This window comes from Anguilla anguilla, chromosome 11 (assembly GCF_013347855.1).
Source record: "Anguilla anguilla isolate fAngAng1 chromosome 11, fAngAng1.pri, whole genome shotgun sequence".
Taxonomy (NCBI): Eukaryota; Metazoa; Chordata; class Actinopteri; order Anguilliformes; family Anguillidae; genus Anguilla; species Anguilla anguilla.
In genome coordinates this window covers 461,004-482,162 of record NC_049211.1, presented here as the reverse complement: position 1 = coordinate 482,162, position 21,159 = coordinate 461,004, and positions in this window count along the sequence as shown.

Sequence of the window (21,159 nt, the reverse complement as noted above, 5' to 3'; positions counted from 1 at the left end):
ACTCAGCAACCAGGCAACAGACTCACACAACAACCAGCAACAGCGCCTCACCCAGCAACCAGCAACAGACTCACACAACAACCAGGCAACAGCACCTCATCCAACAACCAGCAACAGCACCTCGCCCAACAACCAGGCAACAGCGCCTCATCCAACAACCAGAGCGGCGCACAGTACTGAAGAACATCAGTGTTCAGCAATACAAATATGCAGCATCACCAAAGTGGCACAAAGGCCCATTTATAAACAATAAGCTTGATATTAACCTAACAAACAACTATTTGTATTGTAGCAAAATAAGGTACCACTAGACACATAACCTTTCCACAGCTATGCCTATAAAATTATCTCAAAAGGAAATCCAGAGAGAGAAAGGTTATCTAAATGGGGCCAGGGAGTCAGGGAGCTAAAGACATGTCAGCACTCAGCCGAAACATTTTCTCACATTATTTCTAAAAGCATATCTGCTCTATGGGGCCATGTCGTGTTCACCCCTAACACACCTCACTGAAATGCTCCAACACAGAATGACATATTCTCATAAGACTGCAAATATGCTACTAGCGCAGTGCCATGTTGACAGCAGACAGGTGTGTGTTTACACACAGGTATGCTGATGTATAAATCACACCACTATACTGAGACATAAACGCACAGGTATGCTTATGAATAAACACACAGGTATAGTGATGTAAAAACACACAGCTGTTCTGAGATAAACACACAGCTATATTGAGATATAAACACACAGGTATACTGATGTATAAACACACAGGTATGCAGAGATATAAACACACAGGTATAGTGGCGTATAAACACACAGGTGTGCTCAGATATAAATACAGGTGTGCTGAGATATAAACACACAGATATACGGATGTATAAACACACAGGTATGCTGATGAATAAACACGCAGCTGTACTAAGATATAAACACACAGGTATGGTGACGTATAAACCCAGCTATACTGATGTATAAACACACAGATATGCTGATGTATGAACACACAGGTATGCTGATGTATAAACACAGATATACAGATGTATAAACACACAGGTATGCTGATGTATAAACACACACATATACGTATGTATAAACACACAGGTATGCTGATGTATAAACACACACATATACGGATGTATAAACACACAGGTATGCTGATGTATAAACACGCAGCTGTACTGAGATATAAACACACAGGTATGGCGATGTATAAACACGCAGCTATACTGATGTATAAACACACAGATACGCTTTAATATAAACACACAGGTACGCTGATATATAAACACACAGGTAAGCTGAGATGTAAACACACAGGTATGCTGCTGTATAAACACACAGGTGTGCTGTCTACCCGTAGTGGGGTGCAGTATGTGGCCAGTGAGAGGAATCGCACTGTACCTTTGGGGCTGATATAAATAAGGCTCGGGAGTCCGACTGCTATCGCTATAAGGAACGTTGTGTAGGCCACATTAAAATACTAACTGCGCTGTAAACATTTTAACTGTTTAGCTGTAATTTACAGACATTTTTAACAATGCAAACTGTCTTGCCATCGTACCTAGCAAATGCTACATGCGACTACTGCTCTAGACTACTGTTTGTTAATACTAAGTTAATACTTTTTTTTTTTTTAAGTTACTCCAATTGTAACTTCGTAGACTTACCCGATCCCCTTCGTTGCTGTTGTTCCGTCTCCACTGCGTCGCGGGAATTCTGGTTTAAAGGATTTCTGGTTGTTTTTTGTTTGCAGGTTTCCAAATAAAAGGAAAGTTTGTATCCATTTAGATCGCGTTAATTCACGTGTTGATTTTAGATTTTTAACTAACGTACTTTCGAATGCGCCCTGTATTGTACTTCTGCGGAGTGAAAACCGCATTTGTGGGCGACAGACTCTTTAAAAAATATTTGAATTCTAGCACGGTACCTGACTGTTTGTAAGTTCGCTTTTGGGAGCGCGCGCCTGTGCGCGTACTTTTTCTTTTACAAGTGCGGGTTTGAGCATTGCTCCCATGGCGGTGGTGTATAAAATTGATTCCAGTGATCACAGTGCTCTGGAAAAGACTGCTGTTCACCAGGAACAGCAAACTGTGTAAGACAGAACCCCACGCTGCAACAGGCCAGGAAGAACTTCACCATCACAGCCTGTTTTATGGTGTGCACGGTCAGAGGAACGTTGTCCCAGAGGCTAGCTATTGTAGCGCGCTCCGGCTCAGCTTCTTCAGCACCACGTTTGTGATGGCCTTACTGACACTGTCCCCGCTGTCCCCGCTGCCCACGCAAACACCGCCTCGGCCCCCCAGGGAGAGTTATACAGCAATTAAAAGGATTTTCTTTCTGCGCCCGTGCTTGAGTGAGTGCTGCATAATTATGTACAAAACAGGACGACTCAAAGAAACAGTCACCTGCTGCTGTGTGTGAGCTTGTTTTTTTAATTCTAAACAGCCGTGTCGGAATTCTGCAGCCACACAGGAACTTAAATTCAGCACAGGGCAATTGTTGCTAAGAGCGGGTCCCCACTGATGGAAATGAGGAGAAGTATATTTAATAATTCAGCCTTTTGGAAGTTTGTGACTCTCCCTGAAAGCACCTTTGGTTGTAAATTATAATGCAATGATAAAAACACCTTCAATGAGATGTTATAAATTATTACTCACTGCAGTGCAATTTCTTATCATTTTTTTATAAGCAGAGTTACTCAATGGAGGACATTTGTTCTTATTCTATCAGTTCCCTCATTTCAACCTGCAGTGACTTCTGGGTAGGAAATACACAGAGCATCTCCTGTTCCCCACGGCAACGGCAGTTTTACTGAAGACAATTTCAGACATTTTCTCCTTAACTCCTACTGATGAGAGACATTGCTTAGTATCCCCCTCATATCCCTCACACACGCACATGCACATTATGCACGCACGCACACACACACGCACATACGTACAAACGCACGCACACACACACACTTCACTCACTTACATACACACACACACACGCACAAGAGGGGTGGAGAGTGATAATGATACTGCTATTGACATCCATTATATATACCCGTTTATCCTGTGCCGGGTCGTGGGGGGTGCTGGAGCGTATCCCAGCGTGCATTGGGTGAGAGGCAGGATTACATGCTGGACAGGCCACCAATCTATCGCAGGGCACACACACCATTCACTCACACACTCATACCTATGGGCAATTTAGAGACACCAATTAGCCTCCCTGCATGTCTTTGGACTGTGGGAGGAAACCGGAGTACCCGGAGGAAATCCACACGGACACATGGTAACAAAGACACAAAATTTCTGGAAAATAGACTCACTGGTTTTCATTGTATATTTTACCTCCATGAACACTTTTTGATACCAGGCTTATTAGGCAACATTACTGACCTGCCAGTCTTCACTGAAATACAGCTGATTTCTAAAAATAAAAATTAAATAAAAATGAGTATGTAATTATGGTGACGGGTTATGTGGTGGTGAGAAACATGGTTACATGACAGGAGAAAAAGAAGGCCACCACATTACATTTCTTTAGCAGAACAATTTATGCAGCTTACATTTTATATACAATACATTTATACAGCAGAATATTAACTGAAGCTATTCAGGTTAATCACCATGCGCAAGGGTACTGCAATGCCCCACTTGGGAATTGAACCTGTGACCTCTTGCAAGAGTTCCCTAAGCATTCTACTGCACTACCACCCCACAGGTTGCCTCTGGAATAGTGTTTAAAGATAGTACCACAGCACAGTTGTTGACTATAGCACACTGACTGATGAATGCAATTGGTCCACACATGGTAAAGGGTAAATAGACTGCATTTATATAGCGCTTTTATCCAAAGCGCTTTACAATTGATGCCTCTCATTCACCCATTCACACTCACACTCACACACCAACGGTGAAAGGCTGCCATGCAAGGTACCAATCAGCTCGTTGGGAGCAATTAGGGGTTAGGTGTCTTGCTCAGGGACACTTCGACACGCCCAGGGCAGGGGATCGAACCGGCAACCCTCCGGCTGCCAGACAACCGCTCTTACCTCCTGAGCTATGTCTCCCCATAAACACATACACTGACCACACACTACCATACACTGACCACATACTGAACATACAGTGACCGCACACTGACCACACACAGACCATACACTGACCACACACAGACCACAAACAGACCGTACACACTGACCGCACACAGACCATACAGTGACCGTACAGACGGCACACAGACCACACACAGACCATACAGTGACTGCACACAGACCATACACTGACCACACATATTTTCTTAGTGAAAAATAAAAACCTATTCACTTACATTGAAAAATAAAATCTATTCCCTTATACTGAAAAATAAAATGTATTTGCTTATACTGAAAAATGAAATATATTCATTTATAAGAAAAATAAAAATCCATTTGCTTATACAGAAAAACAAAATCTGTTACTTTATAGTGAAAAGCCAAATCTATTTGCTTTTACTGAAAAATACAGACTATTCACTTATTCTGAGAAATAGGATCTATTCTGGAGAATAAACCCTGAAACTGTTCCCCTCAGCACATCCTGCCCGGGGCTTAAATGTAATTCTGTTTTTTATTTCCAGCCCCCATTGTTCAATATCACAGACTGTTTCGGCTCTCTGACACGATCCAGGCCCAACACAAATATCGATCACGGGGGGGTCGGTCGCGGGGGGGTCTGCTGCTCCGCCGCTTGTGATTAACAGCCCCCAGACCCGCCTCCTTCTGCCACAAGTTCGCTGTTTTTCCCCAGACAGGAACATACATTTCTGCTCCGGGTAACTTGGCAGCCATACGGGATAAATCTTCCCTTTGTCAAAGTGTGTTATGTGCAGAAACGATCTGGTGCCGATATGCTCACCGGGTGAAATGGTGCGTGAAACCAAGCCCACCCAACAGACACACACCGTGCATGTGTAACCAGGCCCACCCAACAGACACACACCGTGCATGTGTAACCAGGCCCACCCAACAGACACACACCGTGCATGTGTAACCAGGCCCACCCAACAGACACACACCGTGCATGTGTAACCAGGCCCACCCAACAGACACACACCGTGCATGTGTAACCAGGCCCACCCAACAGACACACACCGTGCATGTGTAACCAGGCCCACCCAACAGACACACACCGTGCATGTGTAACCAGGCCCACCCAACAGACACACACCGTGCATGTGTAACCAGGCCCACCCAACAGACACACACCGTGCATGTGTAACCAGGCCCACCCAACAGACACACACCATGCATGTGTAACCAAGCCCACACAACAGACACACACCGTGCATGTGTAACCAAGCCCACCCAACAGACACACACCATGCATGTGTAACCAGGCCCACCCAACAGACACACACCGTGCATGTGTAACCAAGCCCACCCAACAGACACACACCGTGCATGTGTAACCAAGCCCACCCAACAGACACACACCGTGCATGTGTCCACACACATTCCTCGGAATGGAAGGACACAATCATCATGGTGACGGAAGGTGACAGGGCTGCCTGCAGTGGCGGTACAGTCATCTCCCTCCTCTCTGTTGCTGGGAAGGTTCTTGGACGAATCACGCTCCACAGGGTCCCCGATCACATCTCAGAGAACATACGAACCCGAATCACAGTGCGGCTTCAGGGAAGGGTGCAGTACCATCGACATGGCCTGTGCTGCCGAGCAGACCCAGGAGAAACGTCGAGAGCAGTGACCTCTACGTCACGTTCATAGACTTGGCTAAAGCCTTAGACACCATCAACCGAGACATCCTCTGGTTGCAACTCACCAGGCTTGGTGTGCCTACCAAGTTTCCTAACTTCCTTAAGCAGTTCCGTGCAGGTATGCCAGCCAGGGCATGGATCGGTGGTTTGCAGTCCAACCCCTTCAGTGTCCAGGTTGGGGTGAAGCAGGGGTATGTCCTAATCCCAGTCATGTGACACGCCCCACTGCAGGGGTGTCCCCTAACCCCAGTCATGTGACACACCCCACTGCCCAGGCTTGGGTGAAAGCAGCTGCAGTAAGGAGACATGTGTTTAACGCACAACTTAAGAATAATGGTGTTATAGTGTCCTCAGTGCTTTGATTTAAGGCACACACACACACACACACAGGTATTCATTGGCAGGTTTTATTTCAGATAATAAATCAGTTTCATTATTGATTTCATATTTTTCTGTCCATTATGAAGCAGAATTTTCCCAACGCGAGCTAGTATGTGTATGTTTAAATGGTCTTTAAACGGGTTATTGGCTGACCCCATCAATCATGCACTCCTCCATCTCTAAGCCATTTAATGATTTTACCGTGGCGATAAGCATGGGGGGGGGGGGGGGGGGGGGGGCATGTACGTTCTCAGCCCTGATTAGTGCAATTACCCAGACGAATGGGCCCTTTCACAGGTGCTCTGGGGTCAGCCCTCATTTTATATCTGATTCTTCACTCCCAGCAGAGAGGCCGGGGTCAGGTGATGTCATATTTAATGCGACTGCTGTGGTGTGTTTACTCTGCGCTTATTCCCATCTTCACTCTGACCCACAGACACTCCCCATCTCCTTATTCCCATAGACACTCCCCACCTCCTTACTCCCATAGACACTCCCCACCTCCTTACTCCCATAGACACTCCCCACCTCCTTACTCCCATAGACACTCCCCACCTCCTTGCTCCCATAGACACTCCCCACCTCCTTATTGCCATAGACACACTCCCCACCTCCTTACTCCCATAGCCATACTCCCCACCTCCTTACTCCCATAGCCATAGTGAGGCTAAATGGTAACAGGGAGGTGGGGGGGGGGGGGGAGGGGGGGGGGGGTTAATAGGGAGGTAATGGCAAAGCTACTGGAGCACATAATCAGGGCAATGGGCTGGATTATAGCCTGAGGTTTTACACTCGCTGGTAAAAGTTCAAAATCTATCTGTTAGGCCCTGTCAGCTGTGAAAGTATTTACAATGACAGAGGCAGTAAAAGCCCCCATCACCCCCCTGTGGGGGGGGGGGGGGCAGCATTCGGCTAAACTTTCACTGTTTTAAAGTCTTTCAACTCCAAATTCTGTACAGTTTCCAATGGGAAGCCTGCCAGTGTCAACATTTTAAGAGAGGCGAGTCCATCATCCACCATCCAACCTGTGCTCTCTGAGCATTCTAACACAGGAGACACACCTTCAGTACTACACTAATGAGGAGACACTGAACTGATGAGGAAGGAGTAGAGAGAGAGTGAGAGAGAGAGAGCAAGAGAGTGACAGTGTGAGAGGGACAGAGAGGGAGAGAGAGAGAGAGAGAAAGAGAGAGGGAGAGACAGAGAGACAGACAGAGAAAGAGATGGGAAGAGGTGGAGATGACTGGTTGTACCTTCATGCTCAAGAGAACGCATTGAGCTACAGTCACACAGGCAGGTAAAATCAAAGGTAACGATCAGAAAATCTGAGTTCCAGATCTAGTATCACAGTAATTATACTGTGGGAAATACACATCTATGTTACAGAGAGGGAGAGTAATTATTATATAAAGAATAGCTACCCTCGCTCTCCGTTACAGATCCCACATAGATGCGTGCTTCTGACAGTATAATTACCATGAATCCCCTTTAGTCAAACAGATTAAGGCTGGAACATAAAGGATCAGCTCAAAACCCTCGTCTAGAAATGAAAAACTTCACCATGGTTTCAATCAGCAGATAATTAAGGGAAACGAACGCCCACAGCATGTTTATCCAGCTGGTGATTAATTATTGTTTAGGTTTGATCTTAAAGATATTTATGTAATAAATGCTGGTGCTTCGCTTCATTAGTGTCTGAGCATGTTTTCATCAGAGGAATTATCCATCCGTCCATTATCTAACCCCCTTATTCCTGCTCAGGATCATGGTGGTGCTGGAGCACATCCCAGCATGCACTGGGTGAGAGGACTTGGCAGGACCATTCTCAGGCATACACACCACTCACTCACACACTCATACCTATGGGCAATTTAGTCTCCAATTAGCCTGCCTGCATGTCTTTAGGACTATGGGAGGAAACCCACGCAAACACGGAGAGAACATGCAAACTCCACACAGAAAGGCCCCGGCTGGGATTCGAACCCAGGCAACAGTGCTGCCCACTGCACCACCATGCTGCACCTCCGAAATCACATATATAAAATGGATGATTTACTGATAGTAATTTATTTTTTCTCATCTTTATCAATGAGCTGTATTTACTGCAAAATGTCTAATCCGGAGCACTAATCCTGCTGCACAGAGACAGCTCTGGAATCCTGACCTGCACTCTTCCTGTCAGCCGCAAGGTTACAGATGAAAAAGGTGTTCTGCGCGTTGATTTAGTTCACTAGCGAACCTGCAGAAGATGGCCCTTGCTCCTGAAGAATGACTGTGTGTGTTGTACATGGAGATTACACTTCACTTTAGACCTTCCTCTGCAGTCCCTCCCGTTTAATTTATGGTCTATGGGTTTGAAAGGCATGATTACCCTCACAAGAGAAACGGCTGACTTTAAACAAAAGAATTTTCCTTCAGATTATAACAGCAGCTTGATCCAACAATGCTTACCCCTTCCATCCCCTACACACACACACACACACACACACGCACACACACCACACACACGCACGCGCACACACACACACACGCACACACACTCACACACACTTGCACATACTCACACACACACACACTCACACACACACCACACACACATACACACTCACACACACACACACACCCACACACACACACACACACACTCACACACACACCACACACACATACACACTCGCACACACCACACACACACACGCACGCACGCGCACACACACACACACACACACATACACACACAAACCCTTGGAAAGATACATTTAGGCATAGCCTGCTTTGGTTTTTTTTAATCCAGCTTTAAGAAGCCAATTTTGTTACACTGCTGGGTTAGAAAACAGAATTGAATAATTGTGTCTCTGTTGGATCTGTGTGGTGCATTGAGTATTTTAACTGTGCATGGTCCCTGCTAAGTAAACAATAAACTAAACTGGAAGAACGGTGATGCGTTCATGAAATTATTAAAACCATCAGTAACATTTTTTACGTGCTCTGTCAATATCATAACATTTCAGCCATTATTGTGCTGATTGAGTATTCACTATAATCTTTGCCTTCCAAACATTTCAGTTTAGTCGTGCACATGCACATTAAACACCACAGGCCTCCTCTCTGGGGTTGGTCTTAATGTGAATTCCCCTGCTCTTTGCTCATTTCGCATGTGTCCCACTGCGATTGAAGTTGTTTTCAGAATTATGCTCGTGAAGATTTCACTAACCCTCCAAAAAACATGGCAACCCCTCATCCCTGTGATTTCTAAAGTTCAGCTTGCACCCAACTCCTCCTCTTACCCCAACAGTCTCCTAACAGCACCCCACTGGATTAGCTGCTGAATCTGCTTCACATGGACACACCTGCCGCAGGCTCGATTGATCCTCATCCATTTTTCCTCTAGTACACCTGAGCACCCTGGAAACCCAGGCACACGTGAATCTGTGCTTCCCCTCAAGTGTGAATCTGCTTCATCTAGAGTGTGGATCAGTGTGAATCTGCTTCCTCTAGAGTGTGGGATCAGTGCGAATCTGTTTCCTCTAGGGTGTGGGATCAGTGTGAATCTGCTTCCTCTAGAGTGTGGATCAGTGTGAATCTGCTTCCTCTAGAGTGTGGGATCAGTGTGAATCTGCTTCCTCTAGTGTGGGATCAGTGTGAATCTGTTTCCTCTAGAGTGTGGGATCAGTGTGAATCTGCTTCCTCTAGTGTGGGATCAGTGTGAATCTGTTTCCTCTAGAGTGTGGGATCAGTGTGAATCTGCTTCCTCTAGTGTGGATCAGTGTGAATCTGCTTCCTTTAGTGTGGATCAGTGTGAATCTGTTTCCTCTAGAGTGTGGGATCAGTGTGAATCTGCTTCATCTAGAGTGTGGGATCAGTGTGAATCTGTTTCCTCTAGAGTGTGGGATCTGTGTGAATCTGCTTCCTCTAGAGTGTGGGATCAGTGTGAATCTGCTTCATCTAGAGTGTGGGATCAGTGTGAATCTGTTTCATCTAGAGTGTGGATCAGTGTGAATCTGCTTCCTCTAGAGTGTGGGATCAGTGCGAATCTGCTTCCTCTAGATTGTGGATCAGTGTGAATCTGTTTCCTCTAGAGTGTGGGATCAGTGTGAATCTGCTTCCTCTAGTGTGGGATCAGTGTGAATCTGTTTCCTCTAGAGTGTGGGATCAGTGTGAATCTGCTTCCTCTAGTGTGGATCAGTGTGAATCTGCTTCCTTTAGTGTGGATCAGTGTGAATCTGTTTCCTCTAGAGTGTGGGATCAGTGTGAATCTGCTTCCTCTAGTGTGGGATCAGTGTGAATCTGTTTCCTCTAGAGTGTGGTATCAGTGTGAATCTGCTTCCTCTAGTGTGGGATCAGTGTGAATCTGTTTCCTCTAGTGTGGGATCAGTGTGAATCTGCTTCCTCTAGAGTGTGGGATCTGTGTGAATCTGTGTGTTCCATCAGAAAAAAATTAAAAAACAAAACAGAACAGAACAATCCTCTCCAGCTCTCACCTGCTCCATTGATGCCAGGAGACTTTCAATTGCATAAGAAAATGTAAAAGCACAAAAAATCGCTTGAAAGAGAATTTTAATTTCTGTCATTTTTGAAGAGATTTCTATCTGCCTTGACACTAGCAGGGGGAAGTACTGATGACTCAACACAAAATGTGTCAGAATACATAAACAAAACATCTCTCTATTTGTTAAAGCTCGCTGGGGTTGGGCTCCAAATGCTGCTGAGGAAGACATGAGGAAGGACGACGTCAGCAGCTTCTGCACCTGCGAGTGTAACAGCTCTTCTTGTCACTTTCCTAATTTAACGCCTAGAAAAACACACAGACGTCCTTTCCTGCTTCAGACAAAACACACAGACGCCCTTTCCTGCTTCAGAAAAACACAGACGCCCTTTCCTGCTTCAGAAAAACACACAGACGCCCTTTCCTGCTTCAGAAAAACACAGACGCCCTTTCCTGCTTCAGAAAAACACAGACGCCCTGTCCGGCTTCAGAAAAACACACAGACGCCCTTTCCTGCTTCAGAAAAACACACAGACGCCCTTTCCTGCTTCTGAAAAACACACAGACACCCTTTTCTGCTTCAGAAAAACACACAGACACCCTTTCCTGCTTCAGAAAAACACACAGACGCCCTTTCCTGCTTCAGAAAAACACACAGACGCCCTTTCCTGCTTCGCTTTGCGGTGTGAAGTTTAGGAAAGTAAAGCAGGAATCTCAGCTTAAAGGAACAGTTAACTTGCTGGGGGTTTTATTATATTTCTGGATGAATAATATTTGAGATATTCCTAGAAGCTTCTGATGACCTGTTCTAGCTTTACAATGGCTAGTTTGGGGGCATTATGGGATTTATGGTCTAAATCAATAAAATGTGCTTGAAGTATCTGAACATTCAAATACAGAATTTCTCCCGTTAAGCCATTTCTCTTCCACTCAGAGAGCCAGTAAATACTGAATGATTTGTGAGTTAATCTGCCGCTCTTTAGCAACCCTTGTCTTCTGAGTGCGTGGTGTGGTGACCACATTAGCAAACCATTGTTCCCAGAATTCATTCACATTTCCGATTAACACCACTCACAGTGCTGTAGAACTGCGTTTTTCAAAGTGTGTAAAGTCATACTGTGCTGTGAATGAATAAAAACTGATTCCAGTTCATAATGGAGCATGTGTAACATCAACTGAGCTCAATTCATAATGGAGTCTTTCTAAGCTCATACTGCAAATATTAGAACATGTCCAAACTCCACGGGCTCAGCCTCTGTCTGTGCAAACTGATCTCCCGTTTTTACGTTTCAGCTGGCCTAGCAACATCTGGTGGTATGGCAAATTTCATAACAGAAAGAAAGATCAATGAAGAGAAATTAAGATTTCCTGCCCCCCACCCCTTCTGCTGGACTCCTTTTGATTTAATAATTCTACAATATTAATATAATTCTGAATATAGCTCATTGTATTTATACCAAGCAGCTTGATGCATTTTATTCCATAATTTAAATAAAAAAAGCAGAGCAAAATGTAAGAGTTGGGATCTGCCAAAGCTCAAACCCTGATCTCCAGTAGAATGAAGCAGATTACATTTTTTGATATGTTCACGCATTTCTATATTTAAAACATATTTACAAGATTTACAACCAATATATTTTATCACTTAAAACGCTGTGTATAAGGTGTTGCAAACAGAACATGTTATTTTAGAAAATGGAAAATAGTTACACGGGTGCCTTGGGCTAGAAAAGTTTGGGAACCACTGCTCTAATGGTGAGGTTAGTGTGAGGTCAGTAACAGCTGTGTGTAAACATGAGTGTTATTTATCAGTGAGAAGTTACTGTAGTAACAGCTGTGTGTGAGTGTGTGTGCGTGTGTGCATGAGTGTGTGTGTGAGTGTGCATGAGTGTGAGTGTGTGTGTGTGTGTGTTTGCGTGTGCGTGTGTTTGCGTGTGTGTGTGTGTGAGTGTGTGTGTGTGTGTGAGAGAGTGTTTGCGTGTGTGAGTGTGTGTGTGTGTGTGTGTGTGTGTGTGTGTGTGTGTGGGTGTGTGTGAGTGTGTGTGCGAGTGTTTGCGTGTGTGTGTGTGTGCGTGTGCGTGTGCATGAGTGTGTGTGTGAGTGTGCATGAGTGTGTGTGTGTGTGTGTGTGTGCCCGTTCACACCCATCACCTGAGAGACAGGGGAGGGTAACGCCATGGAGACCGCGTCCCAGCCCCGGGTCAGAGAGGACCGCGACCCAGCCCCGCGACCCAGCCCCGCGTCAGAGAGCCCCGCAACCCAGCCCCGCGTCCCAGCCCTGCTGTTGTGCTCAAGAACCTAGCCGAGGTCTGTAAAGTCACCATGCGTTAGTACTCTCTCTCACAAATTCCCTATATACCCCTCTCAAACCCCAATATACCCCTCTAATACCCCGATTTACCCCTCTCAAACCCCAATATACCCCTCTAATACCCCGATTTACCCCTCTCAAACCCCAATATACCCCTCTAATACCCCGATTTACCCCTCTCAAACCCCAATATACCCCTCTAATACCCCAATTTACCCCTCTCAAACCCCAATATACCCCTCCAATACCCTGATTTACCCCTCTCAAACCCCAATATATCTCTCTAATACCCTGATTTACCCCTCTCAAACCCCAATATACCCCTCTAACACCCCAATGTATCCCTCTCACACCCCAACATACCCCTCTAATACCCCAATTTACCCCTCTAATACCCTGATTTACCCCTCTCAAACCCCAATATACCCCTCTAATACCCTGATTTACCCCTCTCAAACCCCAATATACCCCTCTAACACCCCAATTTATCCCTCTCACACCCCAACATACCCCTCTAATACCCCAATTTACCCCTCTAATACCCTGATTTACCCCTCTCAAACCCCAATATACCCCTCTAATACCCCAATTTACCCCTCTCAAACCCCAATATACCCCTCTAATACCCTGATTTACCCCTCTCAAACCCCAATATACCCCTCTAATACCCCAATTTACCCCTCTCAAACCCAATATACCCCTCTAATACCCCAATTTACCCCTCTCAAACCCCAATATACCCCTCTAATACCCCAATTTACCCCTCTCAAACCCCAATATACCCCTCTAATACCCTGATTTACCCCTCTCAAACCCCAATATACCCTCTAATACCCCAATTTACCCCTCTCACACCTCAATATACCCCTCTAATACCCTGATTTACCCCTCTCAAATCCCAATATATCTCTCTAATACCCCAATTTACCCCTCTCAAACCCCAATATACCCCTCTAATACCCCAATTTACCCCTCTAATACCCTGATTTACCCCTCTCAAACCCCAATATACCCCTCTAATACCCTGATTTACCCCTCTCAAACCCCAATATACCCCTCTAATACCCCAATTTACCCCTCTAATACCCTGATTTACCCCTCTCAAACCCCAATATACCCCTCTAATACCCCAATTTACCCCTCTCAAACCCCAATATACCCCTCTAATACCCTGATTTACCCCTCTCAAACCCCAATATACCCCTCTAATACCCCAATTTACCCCTCTCAAACCCCAATATACCCCTCTAATACCCTGATTTACCCCTCTCAAACCCCAATATACCCCTCTAATACCCCAATTTACCCCTCTCACACCTCAATATACCCCTCTAATACCCTGATTTACCCCTCTCAAATCCCAATATATCTCTCTAATACCCCAATTTACCCCTCTCAAACCCCAATATACCCCTCTAATACCCCGATTTACCCCTCTTAAACCCTAACATACCCCTCTAATACCCTGATTTACCCCTCTCAAACCCCAATATACCCCTCTAATACCCCAATTTACCCCTCTCAAACCCCAATATACCCCTCTAATACCCTGATTTACCCCTCTCAAACCCCAATATATCCCTCTAATACCCCAATTTACCCCCTCTCACACCTCAATATACCCCTCTAATACCCTGATTTACCCCTCTCAAACCCCAATATACCCCTCTAATACCCCGATTTACCCCTCTCAAACCCCAATATACCCCTCTAATACCCCGATTTACCCCTCTCAAACCCCAATATACCCCTCTAATACCCCAATTTACCCCTCTCACACCTCAATATACCCCTCTAATACCCCGATTTACCCCTCTCAAACCCCAATATACCCCTCTAATACCCCAATTTATCCCTCTCACACCCCAATATACCCATCTAATACCCCGATTTACCCCTCTTAAACCCTAACATACCCCTCTAATACCCCGATTTACCCCTCTTAAACCCTAACATACCCCTCTAATACCCCGATTTACCCCTCTCAAACCCCAATATACCCCTCTAATACCCTGATTTACCCCTCTCATACCCCTAATACCTCTCATAAACTCGTACTTGTATTGAGTTTCTTGTTCTGGTCTCAGGTGGTTTGTGGATGGATGTGACAGTTGAGACCATAGAGGTTGCAGACATAATGGACAATAGTGTATGCTGGGAATGGTTTCTCCTTTCTGTGTGATCTGAGCTACCCCCTGAACACCTGACTGAGGTCACTGATAATTAACCCACACCAAGAAAAAGGTGAAAAGTCCTTTTTGACAACAGCGGGTTACAGAGCAGCGGAGGAGAACCTGACCCCTCGTGTTTCCTGAGCGCAGAGCTATTTATCACCATGTAAACGCTGCCAGCCGCTCGGAAAACGAAAAGCAGCAGGTTTTAGTCCAACACTCCTGACATTTCACACGACACACTTCAGCAGCTAGCAGACGCCCGCACCCAGAGGGCCGCCCCACAGCCTCCGTGTGTTCACAGGGGAACCCAGCCTGGTTCGAGGGCTCTCCGTCGGGCAACAGAGATAAATCCAGCAATCTTTCACTTTTCCATAAAGAATTAAGAAGGGCTACACCTGTGATGCCAATCAAAGAATCCGGCCAGAACCCTTTTTACTGAGAGTGCGTTTGTAACGGAGTCCAGGACTCAGCCATGTGAGGCCTCTGAAGGGTTCTGAGGATACGTGTCAATGAAAGTGCACAAGCCCCTCCCCCCACCCAGCGTCTAATTTGCTCAGACAATTGAACAAAATCTTTCAGTTCTGCTCTTATCATGGCAGCTGATGATCGTGGATTTGCATAATTAATTTGTTTCGAAATTTGCCATTGAGTTCAAAAATGGAAATTCCATGTCAAGTAAATTCCACAGTTCCATTGGGAAGTCTGTGACCATGAAAATTAATTAGAAAATAATGGCTTCTCATATCATGTTATATCGCCAGAGATTTCCCATAAAAGCACATGAAAGGCATATCTCCGGGTTACGGGCCGCGCACGTACCGCTGCGTGTGGTTATCTAAGCGCGTAGCTGCGGGATCCGAGTGGAGTTGGTGAGGGAACAGGTTCCCTGAGGCACATTATATCAGAGCAGAACTCCTTGTCTCCTGAGGGGGGGGGGGGTGACTCAGTACTCTGACTCATCCACAGGTACGTTGTGAGCACAAACTCACATCTCCACTCCACCCAGGATTCTGCCAAACCGCTTTGGTCTGTAGAGTGGGATTTAAACCCAGAGCCCTGTGGAAGAATGGGATTTAACCCCAGTGCCCTGAGGAAAAGCACGATTTAACCCCAGAGCCTGTGGAAGGCAGGGAGGATATAACCCCAGAGCCTGTGGAAGGCAGGGGGGATTTGACCCCAGAGCCTGTGGAACAGCAGGATGTAACCCCAGTGCCCTGTGGAAGAGCCGCTGCTGAACCAGCTTGTCTCAGGACAGGTGACAGGAGGCAGCACACTATTAATAAATTAATATAGACATTGCATTTCATTTCAGATCCTTGCTGGAAACGAGGCACAGGCTGCCTGTTACAGAGGGAGAGACGAGCGGTAAATACGAGCAGTAATTATTAGCGGTAAGTACAGGCGGTAAGTATGAGCAGTAAGTACGGGCGGTACGTAAGAGTGGCAAATACAAGCAGTAAATATGAGCGGTAAGTATGAGTGGTAAATGTGGGTGGTAAGTACAGGCGGTACGTACGAGCCTACATGCAGGTTTGTAGAGAAAGAGATTCTCATACACAAGGCTTATTTTCAGTACTTATTTTCACCACTTCAAAAATATATTTTAGTCTGAAAATATCCATGAAAAATTATTAAAAACATTTAACACAAACCCCTGAGAATCACAAACGGATATGAGCACAATGCATTTTTCGAGCTGTGGGTAAATAAATCAGCTGGATAGTGGGAAGCTGTGTGTGTGTGTGTGTGTGCATGCCTGTGTCTGTGTGTAGGAGTGTGTGTGTGTGCGTGCATGTGTGTGTGTGCATGGGTGCGTGTGAGTGTGTGCGTGTGTGTGTGCATGTGTGTGTGTGTGTGCGCGTGTAAGGGTTTGTGTATGTGCGTGTAAGGGTGCATGTGAGTGTCTGTGCGTGTGTGTGTCTGTGTGTCTGTGTGTGTGAGTGTGTGAGTGTGTGTGAGAGAGAGTGTGTGTGTGTGTGTGTGTGTGAGTGAGTGTGTGAGTGTGTGTGAGAGAGAGTGTGTGTGTGTGTGTGTGTGTGTGAGAGAGTGTGTGTGTGTGTGTGTGTGTGTGTGTGAGTGTGTGTGTGTGTGTGTGTGAGTGAGTGTCTGTGTGTGCATGTGTGTGTGTGTGTGTGTGTGTGAGTGAGTGAGTGAGTGTGTGTGTGTGTGTGTGTGTGTGTGTGAGTGTGTGTGTGTGTGTGAGTGTGTGAGTGTGAGTGTGTGTGTGTGAGTGTGAGTGTGTGTGAGTGTGAGCTGTGTGAGGCGTGTGCTGTTCCAGTGTCAGATTTAACTTGTTCTCAGGGGCCCATAAAAGGTGCTAAACTGTGCAGGTGACTGTGCTCCTCTCTGTCTCAGGCAGACTCTAAACTGTGCAGGAGAGGAGACTGCGCTACGTTACTGTGCTCCTCTCTGTCTCAGGCAGACTCTAAACTGTGCAGGAGAGGAGACTGCGCTACGTTACTGTGCCCCTCCCTGTCTCAGGCAGACTCTAAACTGTGCAGGAGAGGAGACTGCGCTACGTTACTGTGCCCCTCCCTGTCTCAGGCAGACTCTAAACTGTGCAGGAGAGGAGACTGCGCTACGTTACTGTGCCCCTCCCTGTCTCAGGCAGACTCTAAACTGTGCAGGAGAGGAGACTGCGCTACGTTACTGTGCCCCTCCGTCTCAGGCAGACTCTAAACTGTGCAGGAGAGGAGACTGCGCTACGTTACTGTGCCCCTCCCTGTCTCAGGCAGACTCTAAACTGCCGGCTTTATTGATTGGACGTGACTCATTACAGAGCCGTCTGTGTGCATCAGGCAGGATCACCAGGGAACTGCGTGTCTGCCACTGGAGAAGGCCGGAACAAACCTGAACAAATAACCCACAGCAGGGCCTAGCAATCAGACACAAGCAGCCACCCCCTCCCCCCCAACACGTCATACAGCACTCATACCCAAACCAGCACCTCCCCCCCAACACGTCATACAGCACTCATACCCAAACCAGCACCTCCCCCCCCAACACGTCATACAGCACTCATACCCAAACCAGCACCTCCCCCCCATACAGCACTCATACCCAAACCAGCACCCCCTGCCCCCCGCCCCCCCATACAGCACTCATACCCAAACCAGCACCCCCTCCCCCCCGACCCCCCATACAGCACTCATACCCAAACCAGCACCTCCCCCCCAACACGTCATACAGCACTCATACCCAAACCAGCACCTCCCCCCCATACAGCACTCGTACCCAAACCAGCACCTCCCCCCCATACAGCACTCATACCCAAACCAGCACCTCCCCCACACCCCCCCATACAGCACTCATACCCAAACCAGCACCTCCCCCCCACCACGTCATACAGCACTCATACCCAAACCACCCCCTCCCCCCCCAACACGTCATACAGCACTCATACCCAAACCACCCCCTCCCCCCCCACCACGTCATACAGCACTCATACCCAAACCAGCACCCCCCCCCATACAGCACTCATACCCAAACCAGCACCTCCCCCCCAACACGTCATACAGCACTCATACCCAAACCAGCACCCCCCCCATACAGCACTCATACCCAAACCAGCACCTCCCCCCCAACACGTCATACAGCACTCATACCCAAACCAGCACCTCCCCCCCACCATGTCATACAGCACTCATACCCAAACCAGCACCTCCCCCCACCACGTCATACAGCACTCATACCCAAACCAGCACCCCCCCCATACAGCACTCATACCCAAACCAGCACCTCCCCCCCAACACGTCATACAGCACTCATACCCAAACCAGCACCCCCCCCATACAGCACTCATACCCAAACCAGCACCTCCCCCCCAACACGTCATACAGCACTCATACCCAAACCAGCACCCCCCCCCATACAGCACTCATACCCAAACCAGCACCTCCCCCCAACACGTCATACAGCACTCATACCCAAACCAGCACCTCCCCCCCACCACGTCATACAGCACTCATACCCAAACCAGCACCTCCCCCCACCACGTCATACAGCACTCATACTCAAACCAGCACCCCCCCCCATACAGCACTCATACCCAAACCAGCACCCCCCCCCAACACGTCATACAGCACTCATACCCAAACCAGCACCCCCCCCATACAGCACTCATACCCAAACCAGCACCTCCCCCCCACCACGTCATACAGCACTCATACCCAAACCAGAACCTCCCCCCCAACACGTCATAAAGCACTCATACCCAAACCAGCACCTCCCCCCCAACACGTCATACAGCACTCATACCCAAACCAGCACCTCCCCCCCATACAGCACTCATACCCAAACCAGCACCTCCGCCGCCATGTCATACAGCACTCATACCCAAACCAGCACCTCCCCCGCCATGTCATACAGCACTCATACCCAAACCAGCACCCACCCCCCCATACAGCACTCATACCCAAACCAGCACCCCTCCCCCTCATACAGCACTCATACCCAAACCAGCACCTCCCCCCTCCCCCACCATGTCATACAGCACTCATACCCAAACCAGCACCGCCCCCATACAGCACTCATACCCAAACCAGCACCTCCCCCCCAACACGTCATACAGCACTCATACCCAAACCAGCACCTCCCCCCCACCACGTCATACAGCACTCATACCCAAACCAGCACCTCCCCCCCACCACGTCATACAGCACTCATACCCAAACCAGCACCTCCCCCCCATACAGCACTCATACCCAAACCAGCACCTCCCCCGCCATGTCATACAGCACTCATACCCAAACCAGCACCCGCCCCCCCATACAGCACTCATACCCAAACCAGCACCCCTCCCCCCCATACAGCACTCATACGCAAACCAGCACCTCCCCCCCCATACAGCACTCATACCCAAACCAGCACCTCCCCCAACACGTCATACAGCACTCATACCCAAACCAGCACCTCCCCCCCCATACAGCACTCATACCCAAACCAGCACCTCCCCCCCCATACAGCACTCATACCCAAACCAGCACCTCCCCCCCATACAGCACTCATACCCAAACCAGCACCTCCCCCCAACACGTCATACAGCACTCATACCCAAACCAGCACCTCCCCCCCAACACGTCATACAGCACTCATACCCAAACCAGCACCTCCCCCCCAACACGTCATACAGCACTCATACCCAAACCAGCACCTCCCCCCATACAGCACTCATACCCAAACCAGCACCCCGCCCCCCCCCGCATACAGCACTCATACCCAAACCAGCACCTCCCCCCCAACACGTCATACAGCACTCATACCCAAACCAGCACCCCCCCCAACACGTCATACAGCACTCATACCCAAACCAGCACCTCCCCCGCCATGTCATACAGCACTCATACGCAAACCAGCACCTCCCCCCCCATACAGCACTCATACCCAAACCAGCACCTCCCCCCCCATACAGCACTCATACCCAAACCAGCACCTCCCCCCCCATACAGCACTCATACCCAAACCAGCGCCTCCCCCCCATACAGCACTCATACCCAAACCAGCACCTCCCCCCCCATACAGCACTCATGCCCAAACCAGCACCTCCCCCCCATACAGCACTCATACCCAAACCAACCCCTCCCCCCCATACAGCACTCATACCCAACCCTGTGGGCTAAGGTGAGATGTGTGGGACAGCTTGTAGGGTGGCTAGCTCACGGCCGAATGCGATCCCAGCACGCAGGCGGAGGTTCAATTCCTCCTCCCCGATTCAGCCATTAGCTCGCTGAGAGACTGACAGACAGCTCCCAGAAAGAGCTTCAGCGGCTGAACAGAAGCCTTCCTGCTGCAGGAAATGAAAAAAGACCTTGGGTTCTGCAAACAAAGAATTCCTTCACTGGCAGAAATTAAACCTCAACTTCAACAGATACTCTATCCCAAAAACAGGGATTCTGCCTGATATTTTAAACCCAGTGTGCAAGGGAGTGTGTGTGCAAGAGGGAGAGTGTGCAAAGGAGAGTGTGTGACAGAGGGTGAGTGTGCAAGGGGGTGAGTGTGAAAGAGGGTGAGTGTGCAAAGGGGAGAGAGTGTGCAAGGATGTGAGCATGCAAGGGAGAGA